Source organism: Dipodomys merriami, unplaced genomic scaffold, assembly GCF_024711535.1.
Source record: "Dipodomys merriami isolate MVZ:Mamm:240054 unplaced genomic scaffold, mDipMer1.0.p SCAF_705, whole genome shotgun sequence".
NCBI lineage: Eukaryota > Metazoa > Chordata > Mammalia > Rodentia > Heteromyidae > Dipodomys > Dipodomys merriami.
In genome coordinates this window covers 185108-205406 of record NW_027206297.1, presented here as the reverse complement: position 1 = coordinate 205406, position 20299 = coordinate 185108, and positions in this window count along the sequence as shown.

The following is a 20299-nucleotide window of genomic DNA, read 5'->3' as shown; positions in this document are numbered from 1 at the left end:
CCTGAAAAAGAGCAGCAAGATAAACACCAACCCAGTAGATGGAAAGAAATAATTAAAATTAAGTCATAATTAAATTAATTAGAACCAAAAAATAGAATCAACAAAACAAAGAGTTGGTTCTTTGAAAAAATTAACAAAATTACAGATCCTTAACAAATCTTATCAGAAAAAGAAGAAAACTCACCCAAATAAATAAACTCAGAGATGAGAATGGAAACATCACCAGAGAAACAACCAAGATTCAGAACATTAAAAGGGAATACTTCTCAAAACTATGCTAGTAAGTTTGAGAACGTGGCAGAAATGGACCTTTTCATAGCAAATATTGACATACTGAAACTAAGGCAAGACGATTGAAACCATTTTAACAGGCCATATCAAACATTGAGATAGAAACAGCAATAAGAGAAGTCCATCTAAAAAAAGCCCAAGACCAGACAGATTTACATCAGAATTCTACAAGGCCTTGAAAACAGAGCTCACACCAATACTATTCCAACTCTTCAATGAAATTGAAAGAGAAAGTTCATTACAGAACTTATTCAATGAGGCCATCAAAACACTCATCCCCAAACCAGGCAGGTACTCATCAAAAAAGAGAACTTTAAACATATTTCTTTGATAAACATTGATGCAAAACTTCTCAACAAAATTTTGGTCAATCGACTTCAAGAATTCATCCAAAAAATAATACACCACAGTCAAACAGGATTCATTTCAAGGATGCAAAGTTGGGTCAATATACGCAAATCAATTAATATATTACATCGCAACAACAAGAACAAGGATGAGAACCACATTGTTATATGAATTGTTTGAGAAAAAGCATTTGACAACATCCAACAAACCCTTTATGATGAAGGTTCTGGAAAAATTAGGAATCCAGGGAACATTCCTCAATAGAATAAAGGCTGTATATGACAAGCCTACAGCCAGCATTATACTTAATGGTGAAAACCTAAAGCCATTTCCTCTTAAATCAAGAAGGGGACAACGGATTGCTGGGTCATAGGGGAGCTCTATGTGGAGTCTTTTGAGGAAATTCCATACTACTTTCCAAAGTGGTTGAAAAAGTTTATATTCCCACCAACAATGCAGTAAGGCTCCCTTCTGTCCACATCCCCTCCAGCATTTGTTGTTATTAGAGTTCTTGATTTTAGGCATTCTAACTCGAGTGAGGTGGTATCTCAATGTTGTTTTGATTTGCATTTTTTATGGTTAGGGAGGCTGAGCATTTCTTCATGTGTCTATTGGCCATCCTTCTTTCCTCTTCAGAGAAGTCTCTCTTTAAGTCTTTAGCCCACTTATTTATTGGGCAGTTGTTTCTTCGAGGATTTGTTGTTGGGAGATTTAATTTTTTGGAGTTCCAGGTATATTTTAGATATGAGACCCTTGTCCATTGTATGGATAGTGAAGATCATCTCCAAATCCGTGGGCTTTCTATTGATCTTGCTAGCTATGATCTTTGCCATGCAAAAGCTCTGCAATTTCATGCAATCCCATTTATCCAACCTTTCTTTTATCTGTTGTCTTTCTGGGTCTCTATTAAGAAAATTACGGCCTGTGCGTCATTTAACCAAATGTTCACAAACAAGTCCACACTAAAGCTACCATCACGACTATGTTTATTGCAGCATTATTTACTACAGGTAAGATAAGGAACCAAGCCAGATGCCTTTCAGTAGATGAATAGATCAAGAATGTGGTATATACACACAATGGAATTCTATGCCTCCATCAAAAAGAATGACATTGCCCCATTTGTTAGGAAATGGAAAGCCTTGGGAAAAAAATTACATTAAGTGAGTAAGCCAGGCCCAAAGAAACATAGGTCCTATGGTTTCCCTTATTAGCAATATCTAGTGTATGTCTGAGTCAAGCAGAAAAGGTCAGATAAGTTGATGTTAGGGAAATAAACCCTAAGATATGTATTCAAGTGTTTTTTTTTTCTTTCATGTGATTGTTTCTAACACATTTGTAAGATTATTTCTTGGTTGCTTTGTGTGTCCCTCCCCCACAGTATAACCATTGCTTTCACTGTATTTGATGTTGTTATAATTAGTGGAGAGGAAGGGAAAAAACAAATAATTTAAATAAGGATACAGGTGGACCCATTGCATTGCGACAATGAGATGTACAAGTCGTTATGTCAAAATCGAACTTTAAAACTTTGGTGCGGGGAGGGGGAGGATTGGGTGGACACGGGGGGAGGATGGGAAGAGATGGGAAGGGGAAACAAAGGAGGATGCTACAATGCTTGATAAGAAATGTATTCATTATTTTGCCCATGTAATTGTAACCCCTCTGTAGGGTATTTTCACAATAAAAAAAGAAGAGGACAAGGATGTCCACTCTCTCCACTTTTTTTTCAATTTAGTATTAGAATGCCAAGCTACAACAATAAGACAAGATGCAAACATAAAATGGATCCAAATAGGGAAAGATGAAGTAAAACTCTCCCTCTTTAAAGATGACATGATCTTGTATTTAAAGAATCCCATGGACTCCACTCCCAAATTACTCATAATGATTCAAAACTTTGGCAAAGTAGCCAGGTATAAAATTAACCCTCAAAGACAATGGGTTTTCTCTAATCCAACAATAAGAAAAGTATGGCTGAAACAAGGAAAACAATAAAACACCTAGGAATTAACCAAAAAGTGAAGGATCTTTATGATGAAACTTTTTTATTTTTTGTCAGTTATGGGTCTTGAACTGTGGGCCTGGGTGCTGTCCGACAGCTCTTCAGCTCAAAGCGAGCACTCTATCACTTGAGGCACAGCACCACTTCAGGTTTTCTAGTGGTTTATTGGAGATAAGGGTCTCATGAACTTTCCTGCCCTGGCGAGCTTTGAACCATGATCCTCCGATCACAGCCTCTTGAGAAGCTAGGATTACAGGCACGAACCATCAGTGCCTGGCTGATGAAAACTTTAAAAACCTGAGAAAGGAAATCAAAACAGAAAATAGAAAGTGGAAAAACCTCCCATGCTCCTGGATTGGAAGGATCCACATCGTGAAAATACTTGCAAAGGCTATCTACAAATTCAATGCGACACCTATCAATATTCCAACCTCATTCTTGAAGGAAGTAGAAGAGGCAATCCAAAAATTCATATGTAACAATAAAATACCCCAAATAGCAAAAATCATCAAAAGCAGAAAGAAAAGTGCTGGATGAAAATCATTACCAAATTTCAAACAGCTTGATACTGACACAACAACAGACTTCAAGAACAATGGAATATAATTGAAAATCCAGAAATGAACCTAAACACCTATAGCGATCTGATCTCTCATAAGGGAGCTAAAAAATTTAAATGGAAGAAAGACAGCCTCTTCAGTAAATGGTGCTGGCAAAATTGGTTAACTACTTGTAGAAAACTAAAGCTAGATCCTTATATATCACCCTGCACCATAATCACCTCCAAATGGATCAAAGACCTGGAGTCCAAGCAGACGTTCTGAAAATATTACAGGATAGAATTGGAGAAACTCTATGTCTCCTTTGCACAGGTCAAAAATTTTTTAAAAGAGACCCAGAAACAAAACAAATCAAAGAAAGGTTGGACAAATGGGATTGCATGAAATTGCAGAGTTTCTGCATGGCAAAGGATGAAGCTAGCAAGATGAATAGAAAGCCCAAGGATTAGGAGAAGATCTTCACTAGCCATACAACGGACAAGGGTCTCATATCTAAAATATACCTGGAACTCAAAAAATTAAATCCCCTAACAACAAATCTTCACAGAAACAACTGCTCAATAAGTAAGTGGGCTAAAGACTTAAGGAAAAACTTCTGTGACGAGGAAAGAAGGATAGCCAATAGATACATAAAGTAATGCTCAACATCCCTAGCTATAAAAAAATGCAAATCAAAACAACATTCAGATTCCACCTCACCCCAGTTAGTAGAGCTATAATCAAGAACTCTAACACCAGATTCTGTATGGTATGTGGACAGAAGGGAACCCTAGTTTATTGTTTGTGGGAGTGTAAAACCACTTTGGAAATTAGTATGGAGATTCCTCAAAAGACTCCACATAGAGCTCCCTTATTTCCCAGCAATCCCACTTTTGAGCATTTACCCTAATGATACAAACATGATTATTTTAAAGCTACCAGCACGACTATGTTTATTGCAGCATTATTTAACATAGGTAAGATATGGAAGCAACCCAGATGCCCCTCAGTATATGAATGGATTAAGAAACTGTGGTATATATACACAATGGAATTCTATGTCTCTATCAGAAAGAATGACATTGCCCCATTTATTAGGAAATGGAAATATTTGGAAAAAATTTATTTAAGTGAAGTAAGTCAGGCCCAATGAAACATAGGTCCCATGGTTTCCCTTATTTGCAATAAGGTATATTTGTGAGACAAGCAGAAACGGTCAGATAAGTTGATGTTAGGTGAAATGAACCCCAATATAAGTATTCAAATGTTTTTTCTTTCTTTCTTGTGATTGTTTCTAACATTCATAAGATGATTTCTTTGTTGGTTTGTATGTCCCTCCCCCAGAATATAACCCCTGTTTTTACTCTATTTGACGTTGGTATAATTTGTGGAGGGGAAGGGAAAAAACTAATAGTTTAAATAGGGATACAGATGGACCCATCGCAACAATGAGCTATACAAGTCGTTATGTTGAAAAGTGAACTTTACAACTTTGGCCTGAGGGGAACATAGGGGGACACGTGGTGGGGGGATGAGAATGGTTGTGAAAGGGAGAGAGAGGAGGAGGCAACAATGCTTGATAAAAAATGTACCCATTACATTGCTCATGTAATTGTAAGCCCTCTGTACAGTATTTTCACAATTAAACAAAAATAAACTATTCAGAAATATATAGAATTAGGGGCTGGGAAGGTGGCTCAGTGGTAGAGTGCTTGCCTTGCATGCTTGAGGCCCTGAGTTGAATTCTTCAGCACCACATAAGCGAAAAGAAAAAAAAATCCACAAGTGGCGCTGTGGCTCAAGTGGTAGAGCACTAGCCTTGAGCTGAAGAGCTGATGGATAGCGCCCAGGCCCAGAGTTCAAGCCCCATGATCGGACCCCAAAAAATATATATGGAGAGAGAAGTATAAGATATAAAAATACTTAAGACTGAGGATCATTGTAGCATTAACAAATATGTGCCCTGTATCTGTTGGATATATTTTCACTTCTGTTATAGTATCCTTTGAATTATGAAAGATTATCATCTGATGTTATCTAGTTTATTCTCGCTTTTCTTTAGCCATTAATGAGCGTCCTGAACATCTAGGATTACAAGCATGGCATATTGGTACATGTTTTTCTTTCAATATTTTAAGGGTTTTCCTCTTTCCTTTGAATTCAAACATTGTCCTGTCAGTAATTCTGCACATTCTCAGACTGTTGTTCTCAAAGATGATAAGCAACTGTTTGATGGGTAATTGTCCTGTTCATTGTGTTTGACATAGTTTTCATTGTTTCTATTGATTTGCCCTTCCTAATTATTTCATATGATGATTAGAATACTTAATATGTAGACTTCAATTTTACTTCTTTGTAGATTGTAGAAGTCATGTCAAAAGAATGTTTTAAAAGATTCTTATAGAGACAGCATTGTGAACTTTATACATAAAAACGAAAAAAAAATTTAGTTGGTCTTTGTTCCTATAAAGAAATTTTAAAACTAGGATTTCAATTATATGGTGATATATTTTTAAATGCCATATGAAAAAAAATATGATAATCAGCAAAATTTTCCCTAGGTAACTGTCCCATTTATTCCCCCACCCTACTTTTCCCTGTTAGGGAGCCTAGAAAGGAAAAGGAAAATTTGTGTTCATTCTTAAACATTGTGAAATTCTCAAACTAGCTTTTTAGAAGCTCTAGAGTGTTGGGATGTACAACTGTGTTAGTGACCAAGCCTAGCATATGCAAGGCTCTGCGCTGGAACTTCAGCACGAAGAAAAAGAAGAAGAAGAAGAAGAAGAAGAAGAAGAAGAAGAAGAAGAAGAAGAAGAAGAAGAAGAAGAAGAAGAAGAAGAAGAAGAAGAAGAAGAAGAAGAAGAAGAAAGAAAGAAGAAGAAGAAGAAGAAGAAGAAGAAGAAGAAGAAGAAGAAGAAGAAGAAGAAGAAGAAGAAGAAGAAGAAGAAGAGAAGAAAGAGGAGGAGGAGGAAGAGGAGGAGGAGGAGGAGGAGGACGAGGAGGAGGAGGAGGAGGAGGAGGAGGAAGAGGAGGAGGAAGAGGAGGAGGAGGAGGAGGAGGAGGAGGAGGAGGAGGAGGAGGAGGAAAAGGTACAGAATTATATTTATGCGCATTTTATTTAATGAATAATTATGGCAAAATAAGAGTTTCAAATTTAATTTTGATCTTTACAGTAGTTCCTGTTTAGCCTCTTTATATACATTTCATGTTCATACCTAAAATCAATGAAGTACTTTGTAGAGTTAAGCCTCAGTATCTAGAATTTCCACATCTAGGTGTTCAATCAACCAGAAATTTAAAATATTCAGGAAAAAATTTGTTCCCCAAACATTCAGTAGAGCAACTATTTACATACTGTTACATGTATGTTGGTAATATATTTAACCTTGATGTGATTTAAAGTGTAACTTACTTTGTATGATATACTATGCTATTTTCTATATGGGACTAGAGCCTATGCTGATTTTAGTATACTCAATCAGTTCTGGGAGCAACACTGTAAATACCAAGATGACCATTTTATGCTTTTACCCAGACAAATATAGCTACAATAAAGCTTCACTTATAAATTGGGTACAGTAAGACAATAATAACAGTAAATAATAAAAGTAGAAAAATTGTAACAATATACTGTAAAAAAATCTAGTAATGTGAAATGGATGTGGAAGTGCATACCTGTAATTCCAGGAAACAGAAGCCTAGGCAGGAAAGCAAACAGAAATACAGTGAAATTTTACCTCCAAAAGAACCCCCCCAAAAACAAAAAAAAAAGGTATTATGTGAAAGTGGTTTCTTTCAAAATATGAGATGTTTTTCAATGTAATCTTTTCAGAGCACAGTTCAGCACATGTAACTAACTACAGAAGGGGAAATTACAGTGAAAGGGACTACTGTATAGTTCTTTTGTGAAGAGATAAATGTATCTTATTTAAAGGTTTTTTTCTGAGAAGAAAAACCATGCACAATTCTTTTGGCTTTTCTGAAACTCTAAGACATTTCTCCCCTCCCAACTAACTATCTTCCCACCTGGGTGCTGGAAAGGACAAGCACTCCCAAATTAGCTTAGCTGTGCCATCAAGTCTTTCCATGGCAACAATGCTTAATAAGAAATGTACTAATTACCTTGCTAAGGTAATTGTAACCTCTCTGTACGGTATTTTCACAATTAAAAAGAAAAAGCAGAAGTACAACCATGATTTGTTCCTGAACAATCAAGCTTCCTGTAGCCTGTTTCATTCTTCCTATTTTGCTGCCAGATGCCCAGAAGACACTGGTTTAAATACACAGTCTGTATTGTCAGGTGTGTGAGATAAATGACGAAGAAAATGTGAATATGAAGATTGAAATTGAGAAGGGATATCAAACTCCTCCATCTTTTTTACTAAGGACCAGAAAACAATGATAATGTGCTTACATGCTGAGAGTAAGCACCTTTTGCCACCTGTGGTAATGAATTTAATTTTGATGCTGTTGTGAAATGTGTCTGACATGTGTCCTAAACCCTAATTCCTTATTTTCTGAGAGCACAACCTCTTCAGAAATTCTGATTTGTACTGTGAATATTTACTTCCTGTAAAATGTAGTTGCTTGGATATTTTGATTTTGTGAAAGCTTGTTAGTTTGATATTGTACTCTCAGTTAAATTATAAGCAAGTAAAAATGAATTGAACTTGATTAAGTGAAGTTCTTTCTGCCCATTTACTCTGGTACAGATTTCTCTGATTTAGGAAATCTACATTTTAAGTATTTCTGGAAGCCTAACTAGGTGTGTGTATGTGGATGAGTCAATAAGAATTGCAGACTTTGCCACATTGATTTTGGAGCAAAAACTTATAGCTGGTAACTGGGCAATGATTCAAAAGACAGCTGAGGCTGAAGTCATGAGCACTCCTGCCTGTGTTCAGCTCCCAATCTGTTTTAAAACTCCCCTCACTTCCCATGCAGTGGTTTCTTTTTCAATCCAAAAGGTTTCTGGAGCTTCATCTTATGCTGGCCTCCTAGTATGCCAACATGAGGGAAGTCAAAGCAAGCAAGGCAGATGTGGCAGAGGGCTTTTTTTGGTCGGTTGTGGGGCCTGAACTCTGGGCCTGGGCACTGTTCCTCAGCTCTTCAGCTCAAGTCTAAAACCGCTGATCTCAACAACAGCATATATCAACTAGATTTAATAGACACCTATTGAATATTTCACCCAGCAGCATCAGAATACACGTTTTTCTCTGCAAAACATAGAACATTTTCCAAAATAGACCACATTTTAGGTCACAAAGCAATCTTGTCCAAATTCAGAAACATTGAAATTATACCTTACATTGGCTCACATCACAAGGGAATAAAATTAGGCCTCAACACCAAAAACAACCAAAGAAAGTCCTGTAACATATGGAGGCTGAACAACACACTGTTGAATCACGGGGGAGTCAGGGAAGAGATTAGAAAGGAAACTAAAATGTTCACGATATTCAACAAAAATGAGCACACAAATTACCAGTTCTTCTGGAACAGAGCAAAGGCAGTAGGCAGAGGCGAGTTTATAGCTTTGAGTACCTACATCAACTAATTGGAGAGATCTAAAACCAACAATTTAATGAGACATCTGAACCTCCTTGAAAAAGAGCAGCAAGATAAACCCTAATCCAGGAGATGGAAAGAAATAATTAAAATTAAATCAGAATTAAGTGAATTAGGAACTAAGAGAAACATAGAGAGCATCAACAAAACAAAGAGTTAGTTCTTAGAAAAAAAATTAACAAAATTGACAGACTCTTAGCAAATCTTATCAGAAAAAGAAGAAAACTCACCCAAATAAATAAACTCAGAGATGAGAATGGAAACATCACCAGAGCAATAACCAAGATTAAGAAAAGTAAAAGGGAATACTTAACAAAACTATGCTAATATGTTAGAGTACTTGCCAGAAATGGACCTTTTCATATCGACATGCCGAAACTAAAACAAGATGAGTTAAAACATTTTAACAGGACCATGTCAAAAATTGAGATAGAAACAGCAATAAGAGAAGTCCCAACTAAGAAAAGCCCAGTACCAGAAAGGTTTACAGCAGAATTCTACAAGGCCTTCCAAGCAGAACTCTCACCAATAGCCCTTCAATGAAATTGAAAGAGAAAGTGTACTACCGAACTCATTCTAGGAAGACATCCTAACCCTTATCCCAAAACCAGGCAGGGACTCATCAAAGAAAGAGAGCTATAGACCCATTTTTTTTATGAACATTGATTCAAAATTCTTAACAAAATTTTGGCCAATCGACTTCAACAATTCATCCAAAAAATCATACACCACGATCAAACAGGATTCATTTCAGGGATGCAATGCTGGGTCAATATATGCAAATCAATTAATATAATTCATCACATCAACAGAGCAAGGATAACAACACACATGGTTGTCTCAAGAGATGCAGAAAAAGCATTTGACAACATTCAACACCCATTGATAATAAAAACTCTGGAAAAATTAGGAATCCAGGGAACATTTCCTCAATAGAATAAAGGCTGTATATGGCAACCCTACAGCCAGCACTGTACTTAATGGTGAAAAACTGAAGCCATTTCCTCTTAAATCAGGAATGAGACAAAGACGTCCATTCTCGCCACTTTTCAATCTAGTATTAGAATGCCTAGATACAGCAATAAGACAAGATGCAAACATAAAATGGATCCAAATAGGGCAAGATGATGAAAAATTCTCCCTCTTTGCATATGGCATGATGTTGTATTTAAAGAATCCCACTGACTACACTCCCAAATTATTCAAGCTTATTCGAAACTTGGGCAAAGTAGCAGGGCATAAATTTAGCCCTGAAAATCAATGGCTTTTCTGTATGCCAACAATAAGAAAAGTGTGGCTGAAATCAGGAAAGCAACTCCATTCATAATAGCTCCACACACAAAAAAAATAAAATATATAGGAATTAACTTAACCAAAGAAGAGGAGGACCTCTATGATGAACACTTTAAAAATCTGAAAAAGGAAATCAAAACAGAACTTCGAAAATGGCAAAAACTCCCATGCTCCTGGATTGGAAGGATCAACAACATGAAAATGGCAATACTCCCCAAGGCTATCTACAAATTCAATGCAATACCTAACAATATCCCAAATTCATTCTTCAAGTAATAGAAGAGACAATCCAAAATTTCATAGGGAACAACAAAAGACACTGAATAGCATAAAAGATCATTAAGAGAAAGAAAAGTGGAGGAATATCAATACAAAACTTCAAACTCTGCTAGTAATCAAAACAACTTGGTAATGGCACAAGAACAGACCTCAGGACCAATGGAAGAGAATTGAACCTACAGATATATAGCCATCTAATCTTCTATGAGGAAGCTAAATAATTAGAATGGAAGAAAGACAGTCTCTTCAGTAAATGGTGCTGGCAAAATTGGTTAATCAATTGTAGAAAACTAAAGATAGATCCTTATATATCACACTGCACCAGAAACCAATCCAAATTGATCAAAGACCTCGGAGTCAAAGCAGACACAGTGAAAACATTAGAGGATGGAATAGGAGAAAACCTAGAACTCCTTGGCACAGGCCAAAATTTTCTTAATAGAGACCCAGAAACACAACATATCAAAGAAAGGTTGGACAAATGGGATTGCATGAAATTGCAGAGCTTCTGCAAGGCAAAGAACATAGCTAGCAAGATTGATAGAAAGCCCATGGATTGGGAGAAGATCTTAACTAGCCTTACAACGGACATGGGTCTCATATCTAAAATATACCTGGAACTCAAAAAATTAGATGTCCCAACAACAAATCCTCAGAGAAACAACTGACCAATAAATAAGTGGGCTAAAACTTAAAGGGAAACTTCTCTGAAGAGGAAAGAAGGATGGCCAATAGACATATGAAGAAATGCTCAACCTCTCTAGCTATAAAAGAAATTCAAGTCAACCCAACATTGAGGTACAATCTCAGCCCAGTTAGAATGTCTATAATCAAGAACTCTAATAACAACAGATACTGGAAGACATGGGGAGAGAAAGGAATCTTACTGCATTGATGGTGGGCGTGTAAATTTGTTCAACCACTTTGGAAAGTATTATGGAGTTTCCTCAAAAGACTCCACATAGAGCTCCCCTATTTCCCAGCAATCCAACTTTTGGGCATTTTCCAAATGATCACAAACAAGACCATACTAAAGTTACCAGCACAACTATGTTTATTGCAACATTATTTATCATAGGTACGATATGGAACCAACTCAGATGCCCCTCATTAGATGAATGGATATAAAAAATGTGGTAGATACACACAATGGAATTCTATGCCTCTATCAGAAAGAATGATATTACCCCATTTGTTAGGAAGTAGAAAGACTTGGAAAAAATTAAGTGAATTAAGCCAGGTCCAAAAATATAGGTCCCATGGTTTCCTTTATTTGCAATAAGTAGTATAATTTTGAGACAAACAGAAAAGGTAACTTAAGCTCATGTTAGGTGAAATGAACCCCAAGATAAGTATTGAAATGTTTTTTTTCTTTCTTCCAATTGTTTATAACATATTTATAAGATTATTTCTTTGTTGCTTTGTATGTCCCTCCCCCATGGTATAACCCCTGATTCCATTTTATTTGATGTTGGTATAATTTGTGGAGGGTATGGGCAAAAACAAACCTTTAAATAGGGATTCATTGGACCCATTGCAACAGTGAGCTATATAAATCATTTTGTCCAATAAGAAACTTAACTTTTGCCAGGGGCAGGGTGTTGCAGGGATGGAGAGGGGAGATGGGAAGGGATGAGAAGTGGAAACAGGAGGAGGCAACAATGCTTGATAAGAAATGTACTCATTACATTGCCCATGTAATTGTAATCACTCTGTATGGTATTTTGCAAAAAAAAAAATTTTAAATGTTTGTCAGAATAATGTCAAAAAGTTTTTGACAGAATAATCATTAGTGTATTACCTAGAATCTGGATATGGTTAATAACTCTAGAGGATTTTCTCATACTTTCCGAATTTTCATAAACATATATAATAAGTCAAATGAGGTGGTTTATACCTATAATCCGAGCTACTCTGAAAATGGAAATGTCGATAGTTGCAGTTCCGTTCAAGGTCAAGCTGGAAAACATACAAGAGACCTCCATCTCAATCAATAAAAACTGGGTATGCCAATGTGTGGCTGTCATCCTACCTATTTTGAACAAAAAACTAGGAAGTTAACTATCCATGTAGCCTAGGAATAAACAAATACAAGATTCTTTCTCAAAAACAATCAAAGCAAAAATTGCTGGATGTGGCATGGTTCAAGTGGTCAGATGCCTGCCTGGCAAATGCAAGGCTCTGAATTTGAATCCAAGTACTTACCTCAAAAATTAAAAGTAAACCATATGAATTAATTCTCTAAATTACTTCGCAGTGCAATTATCTTTTGTTTTCTTCAAATAATCTGGTAGTGAAGGCAGAGAATTGATTAAACCAGATCAATATAATAGGTGAAATGAACCCCAAGATAAGTATTTAAATGCTTCTTTTCTGTCTTGCAATTGTTTCCAACATATTTATAAGATTATTTCTTTGTACTGGGAACACCTAGCTTCTCCATGGCTCACAGGCTGGTGTGCTCATGTGGACTCATTCACCTATTTGGCCTGCTAGGCCCTGAGTTCAGATCCCAGACCCGCCAAATGATTCATCTTGATGTCAGAAGCAAATCATTGCCCCTGTTTTCCTTTCCTGTGCAAATCTTGGGTCTCAGCTAGGATGGAGAATGCATGGGCCACCCTGTGGTCATGGGAATAAGTTGTTATACATGTCAGCCGAGTTATACCTGTCATCATATACTCAAGAAAATACACAAAATATCCATGAATAGCATACAAACTAAAGACAATAACTTCACTTAATGTACGATGCAGTACACACACTGATGCGAATTTACATCCCATGTTTCAATGATGCGTTGAGGACTATTTTTGGCCTCCCTGGGGCTCGATCTCAGTTCCCGGGAACAGCCCAGCTGCTTCCTGGCTCACTTTCTGGTGTGATCACATGGACCCATTGGGCAGTTGGGCCTCCTAGGCCTTGAGTTCGAATCCCAACACTGTCAAAAATTCACCCTGATGTGAAAAGCCAGTCATTGCACCTGTTTTCATGTGCTGTGCAAATTCTGGGTCTCAGCTAGGATAGAGAAGCTGTAGGCAACTCTATACTTATGGGAATAGGTTGTCATCCAGTTCACTACAGTTATATCTGTCAACCTATACTCCAGAAAATACACAATACATCAATAAATAAGACACAAAATAAAGAGGGTATGACTACACCAAACGCAAGATGTTGCCCACCCCTGTTTGGAAATATAGATCCTTTGTTTAATTATGAATTTATGACAATATTGGCCCCCACCAGGACTCCATCTCAGGTCCCAGGAACGGCCTACCTCCTTTGTGGCTCACAGGCTGGTGTGCTCACCATGACCCATTCACCAATTGGGCCTGCTAGGTCTTGAGTTCAAATTCCAGCACTGCCAAAAGATTCATTCTTATGTGAAAAGCCTAGGGTTGGACATGTTTTCCTGTTCCGTGAATGTCCTGGGTCTCATTGAGGATGGAAAACGCTATATAAGCAATTCTATATCCATGGGAATAGGTTGTCATCCATATCAGCACAGTTATATCTGTCACCATACACAATAAAATACACAATACATCCATGAATAAGACAAATAATAAAAAGAATAACTACACTGAATGCAAGATGCATACCACACCTGTAGGTAAAGAGAGGTCCTATGTTTAAAAAAGGTGGGCTTGCTATTTTGTCGAGTGCTGGGGTTTCAAATCAGGCCCAGGACCAGGCCTGATATTCTAGTCTTCAACGATGGTGAGCTTCCCCTTCTCCCTCAGTGCAAAGAGCTATCTAAACCTGAGTTCAAATCCTAGCACTAACAAAAGATTCATCCTGATGTCAGAAGACAGTTGTTGCACACACTTTCCTCTCCTGTGAAAGTCCTGAGTATCAACTAGGAAGGGGAATTCATAGGCAACCCTATAACCATGGGAACAGGTTGTCATCAATGTAATCCTGTCAACATACTTAGTAAAATACACAATACCTCCATGAAGTACATACAAAATAAGGAGAAGAAGTTCACCGAACACAAGATGCTATACACACATATATGTCAATATAGATTGTATGGTTAAATTATGAACTTATGATGATAGTGGACCACCCTAGCGATGAATGTCAGATCCTGGGAATGGCCTAGCTCATTAGTTAGTTGCTCACAGGATAGTGTGATCACATTGACTTATTGGCCAATTGGTCCTACTAATCCCTGAGTTAAGATCCCAGCACTACCAACAAACTTGTTTTCCGTTTATCTGAATATCCTCGCTAACCCTTAGAATCCTGGTATGATGGAGAACATTTCTATAAATCTAGATGCTCTGTGATAAGATGTCATCAATGTAATAAATGAAAGGGGTTTTATCACAGTACAATCAATGATAAATAAATGAATAAAACAAAAAATACAAGAACAACCACACAAAACATGTATGGACTGAACATCTATAGCTAAGTATAAATCCTATCTTTACAATGTATCTAAATAGTATGTTTCCAGGGCTGGGGCTTGAATTCAGGACTAGTGAACAGGCATGAGTTTCTTATCTTCAAGTACGGTGATCTTCCCCTTCATCCACATTGCTCCAGATTTACCCAGATCCTGAGTTCAAATCCAAAGCCTCGAAGAATAAACAGCGTGAATTGCAAGCCAGGGAGCTAAATGTTTATATTTTCTTTTTCTCAATATGGCGCTTGAAGTCTGATCGTGGCAACTCTGCCTCAGCTTTGATCACCCTACCCTGGGGTGCAGCCACTAGACCTACAGCTCCTCCTGGGTCCCTAGACCCCCAGGCCTTGCAGGGAAAGCAATGCACAGAAAAAATATGGCCTTTTTCTGTTTTCTACCTTTGCATGGTGACCCTCATGGGTCTGAATGACACTGTTGCAAAGGGTAATTCACCTTTCATTGCTACGTGGCAACATAGTCCCTGATTTCGAATCCCCGTCCTGACACCAACCCATGGCAGGAGATACTAAGAAAATGGTTCCCATCCATAGCATTAACAATGGAATGTTGTCAATTTCATGGTTGAATGAATTGATGATAAATGATGCTCCTATAAAATTAGACAGCTTCATTTCAGGAGGCTGACTGATTTTATTTAATATTTATTAAGCATTGAAAGAATATTATTACTTAAAGGAACACAATAATATCGGAGCACTGATTTCATTAATAATTTAAGGATGAATACAATTAATTAATTACATTACATTAATTACATGGACGGAGTATTAATACCCAGGAATTGGTAAGAATGTAGTCTATATAACTGAATAATATATAGGCATCTCTGACACTCTATAAAGATATATATTTATTAGCGTACTTCCATCTGCATGTCAATCTTTTCTTATTTTGGTAACCCTTGGTGATTGATCTGAGGTCTGTGAACAGCCTGTCAGCTCAATTTGCCCAGGATGGCATGCTAACACTCACCCATTCATGAATTGGGCCTTGTAGGCTTGTATGCCTTGAGTTCAGACGCCAGCACTCCCAAAAATGAATCGTGGAGTAAGAAGATGATGGTGACACATGTGTTCCTTTTATGTGAAAGTCCTGGGTGTCAGGTATGAAGTGGAATACATATGCAGACATACATCCTGTGTAATCAATGTAATCAATGTTTTATGTTCCATAATAGTCAATAAAATAACAGGTTAATACATGAATAAAACAAAAAAAAATAACTACACTGAATGCAATATGGAGTCAACATATATATATGTATGTATATATATATATATATATATATATAAATCATATATGTAAATTGTACATGAATAGGATGTTTTCTAATGGTGGGGATCTAATTCAGGCCCAAGGAGCAGACCTGAATTTCTTGACTTCAAGGAGGCCAGCTTCCCATTCCCACACAGTGCAACAGAGTTACCAAGACATGAGTTCCAATCCCAGTCCTGGCAGAAAAATGGCACCTTTGCAGTATGTGAGGCCCAGTTCTTAGATATTTCATTATGCCTCCATTTTATGAATGTGACTTTTAAATGCTTAATAAAGAATTAACTAAAATCAATCAGTGTCCTATAATATAATTGTGTATAATTTTATCCTAGAATCATTCAATAACTGCCCATTCAATCAAAACATACATGACATTCCATTGGTATTCATATGGATAGGAATGAGTTCCTTAGGATCTCCTGCCATTTGGAGGTGGCAGGACCAGTATTCCAACTGTGGGCTCCAGCTCCTGCCACTTCAACCTTGGGATAGGGTACTTACCAGTCTGTCCAAGAATATCAGCAAGACAAATGATTAGGCAGGCAGCAGTGGCTCTCAGCAGTCCTCCTTGATACTTACAAGGCTGTGATTGGAGGATCATGGTCAAACTCATCCTAGGCAGGAATGTCCTTGAGTCGCCTGTCCAACTTCAGTGTCAACAAAGCCAGATGCCCTGGGTTCCAATGTGGAGGGCGAGCCTTGAGCAAAAGCAGCTCACAGACTGTGCCCAGATCCTGAGTTCAAGGTCCAGGTCTGGCAACAAACAGATAGACACAACAATCTGTGCAGCCATCCAGCTAAATGAGATCACCCTCTTGTCTCAAACTGAATTGGACATTGGTCCCTAGGAAAAGGGCTGGGGGAGCTGCTGTCTTTGTGACTCCGCCCATGCTGTTTTCATCACAGGATTCTGGCCACACCCCCATTCTTTCATGGTTCTTTCTGACCAATGGGATACAAGAATGGTGGCCACGCCCACATTTCATGCTGCCCAGTAGCACCCGGATTCCCTCTATTAGTTTACAACACTACCAGCAGTTGAGGAAGGGAGAGGTGGCTGAGTGGTGAGGAAGAGACTCAAGCGACTTTGGAGTATAGTAGGAAATTGAGATGCCTGCCTACACCCTGGCTTCCTCCCCCCTTCTGAAGGTGTGGGATTTCAAACCTCAGCCAATGGTGCACTGCCAGCCCGCCTAAAGCCCTGACCTGGTCCCTGGCCCTGGTTCTCTACTCTTGGCCCATGTGTTTGCAATGCCGATGCCATTGCTGCTTGCCCCAACTGGAGCAGCCTTCAGCAGCTTCTCCCAGCAGCAAAGGTGAGTGGCTGCCCCCAAATCACCACTACCCGGGGTCAGACACCCCTCTGGGGGGACCATGCCCACCTGCTTGTTTCCTCTCCCTGGCTCTGAGGAGCCACCTTTCTGTCTTGGGCATTTCTGAAACAGAGACTCAATATATGCTCTGGCTGGACTGGATCGAGGTCCTCCTATCTGGGACAGGTATGCTCCACCAGGCCTGGTCCTCTGTAGATGGGATGGTAGACATGTAGCGCCACACTCAGTTATCGATTTAGATGGATTATCCCAAACTTTTAGTCCACCGCAGCCGATTCTTGACCAGAGGTGAAGCTCTGCGTAGGGCCGAAACCATCAGACCTCATTCTCCTCATAGGATAGTTTTGAGGAAACAAGGGATTTATACAGAGGGATCCCTGGAGCATGGTTTGGCACAGAGGGGGTGGCCTTCAGAGAAGGTTCTCAGCAATTCTGTGAGCAAATGATAGGAAGATACCCGGAAAGGGTTCAGGTGGGGCCAGTTATTAATTGTGCAACAGGTGGGGATTATGAAACAAAACATTTCTCTCTTTCATCATTACCCTATCCCCATGAGGAAGGGGATGCTTCACTGTGTTGAGTTTGCAGCTGGGGAAGCCGAGGCACAGAGAAGCCAGGGGAACTACTTATGACTTCAACTTCACTACCATGCAACCTAGGACAATGGGTACTATTCAGTCCACTTCTTGTGGTAGGTAGTCCAGTTCTTGTCAGTTGTGTGGCTTGAAGCCTAGGCATGGGCGCTGTTCCTGAGCTCCTCAGGAAAAGGCTAGTGCTCTACCGCTTGAGCCCACAGCACCACTTCTGGTTTTCTGATAGTTCTTTGGAAATAAGAGTCTCATACACGTTCCTGCCGGGGCTGGCTATGAACCATGATCCTCATATCTCAGCCTCTGTGTAGTTACGATTAGAGTTTTGAGCCACCGACACCCGACTTAATTGTAATTCTGACTTTTCTCTCTCTCTTTCACAAGAACTGGTTGAATGGGTGCTGGAGAAGGGGGCCTAGCATCACCATGTGGCTGGAATCCAAGGTGACCCTCTCATTCTGGAGGTGGGCTGTGGGTCAGGAGCTATTTTGCTAAAACTTTTGAAACAGCTCCCTGAGGTAAGCCCCACTGTGCCCTGGCTAAACCATGAAATTCATTGTCCATCCAGCCTACTGGGCTTATTGTATTGTATTGCTTTCTACATCATTTTCCAGCACCTGGCTAACCTTATGATACATAGTTATGGAATGAAAATGTAATGCCTTCTTAAGAAAGTCATTTAGGGCTCTGGGAATGTGGCTTCATGGTACAGTGATTGCCTAGCATGCATGAAACCCTGGGTTCAATTTCTCAGTAGCTCATTAAAAGAAAAACACTGGAAGGAATGCTGTGCCTCAAGTGGTAGAGTGCTAGCCTTGAGAAAAAAAAATTAGCTCAGGAATAATTACTTACCCTTGAGTTCAAGCCCCTGGACTGGCAAAACAATTATTAAATGGAAAATAAAGAATGCATACTTGAAATTTATAATTGCTCCTTCCATACTGACACCTGAAAATAGTCCCTAATTCATGTACTATACTTATTTTACGATACTGTGTTGAAAAAAGTTTTGTTCATTAAGTCATAGCAATTAATGGCAGGAATGTGCTTAGATGTCAACTGAAGATTAATTCTGGAAATTCAAGGATTCCAGGATTTTGTGTCATCACTGCTAATCACAAAGTGAAAAGTAGTCTAAGTGTGATTTTGAAATCTTTTTGTTCAGTTTTCCCAAAAAAAGGGCAGAGGCTAATTAATAGTTGTGAAAGAAAATAAGGAATAACTCCAGATGGAAGGAATAAACGATAGTAACTAATGCATACCAGAAACTGGTCTAGAGAACCATTTTTGGTTATTGAAGAACTAGTTGTCAACTAGGCTTTTCCTCATTGCCTTTAGCATTCTAAATCTCTTAGGCTAGTTCTTAATCTCTGCGTGATAAATGTATCTCCATCTATGCTGTTCTTACACACCTTATCTCCTTTGTTTTCTAAAAATCTCAGTCTTTCTATATTTCTCTATGAACATTTCCTGATAATATATAAACCTATACAGATGTCACAGGGTGCTAATGTAAGTATCCCAGAGCTCATGACTCATTAATGTAACAAAATGGAAAAGGAGGACATATTTACTGCTACCTCAATTTTTCTGAAAAGCTGCAATGTCATCATTTGGTTAATATTTTCATTCTTTGTCTACACAGTGTCACTCAATGCACATAAATGCAAATATGAAATGGGTCCTGGTGGTTTACACCTGTAATCATAGTTACTCAGGAGGTTGAGACCAGAGGATTGTGGTTCAAACCCAGCCTTGTCAGGAAAATCCATGAGACCCTAATCTTAAATTAACCACCAGAAAATCGTAAGTGGTGCTGTAGCTAAAGTGGTAGTGTGCTCAACTTTATGTGAAGACCTGAGCGACAGTGCCCAGGTTCAGATTTCAAGCCCCACAACCAACAAAAACGTGAAGTATGACTTTAAGTTTCCCCAAAAGGAACTACAAGATGAATAATCTTCCCAAGAAGACAAAATTAATTCCAAAATGATTCAATGCACCTACTTTTGCAGAGTTATGTTATGGATTCTTTGCTGTACATATTCTCTAAAAACAAATCGTTTAACTAGGGTTACAGGTGGACCTATTGCAACAATGAGTTGTGCAAATCGTTATGTCGAAAAACGAACTTTATAACTTTGGTGTGGGAAGACAATGGGGTGGGGGAAAAGGGGAGTATGGGGAGAGATGGGAAAGGGAAACAAAGAAGAGGCAACAATGCTTAATAAGAAATGTACTCGTTATCTTGCTGCAGTAATTGTATCTCCTCCCGTACGGTATTCTCACAATAAAATAAAAAGAAAAAAAGTCAAATATTAGCTTTTTAGCTTTACAAT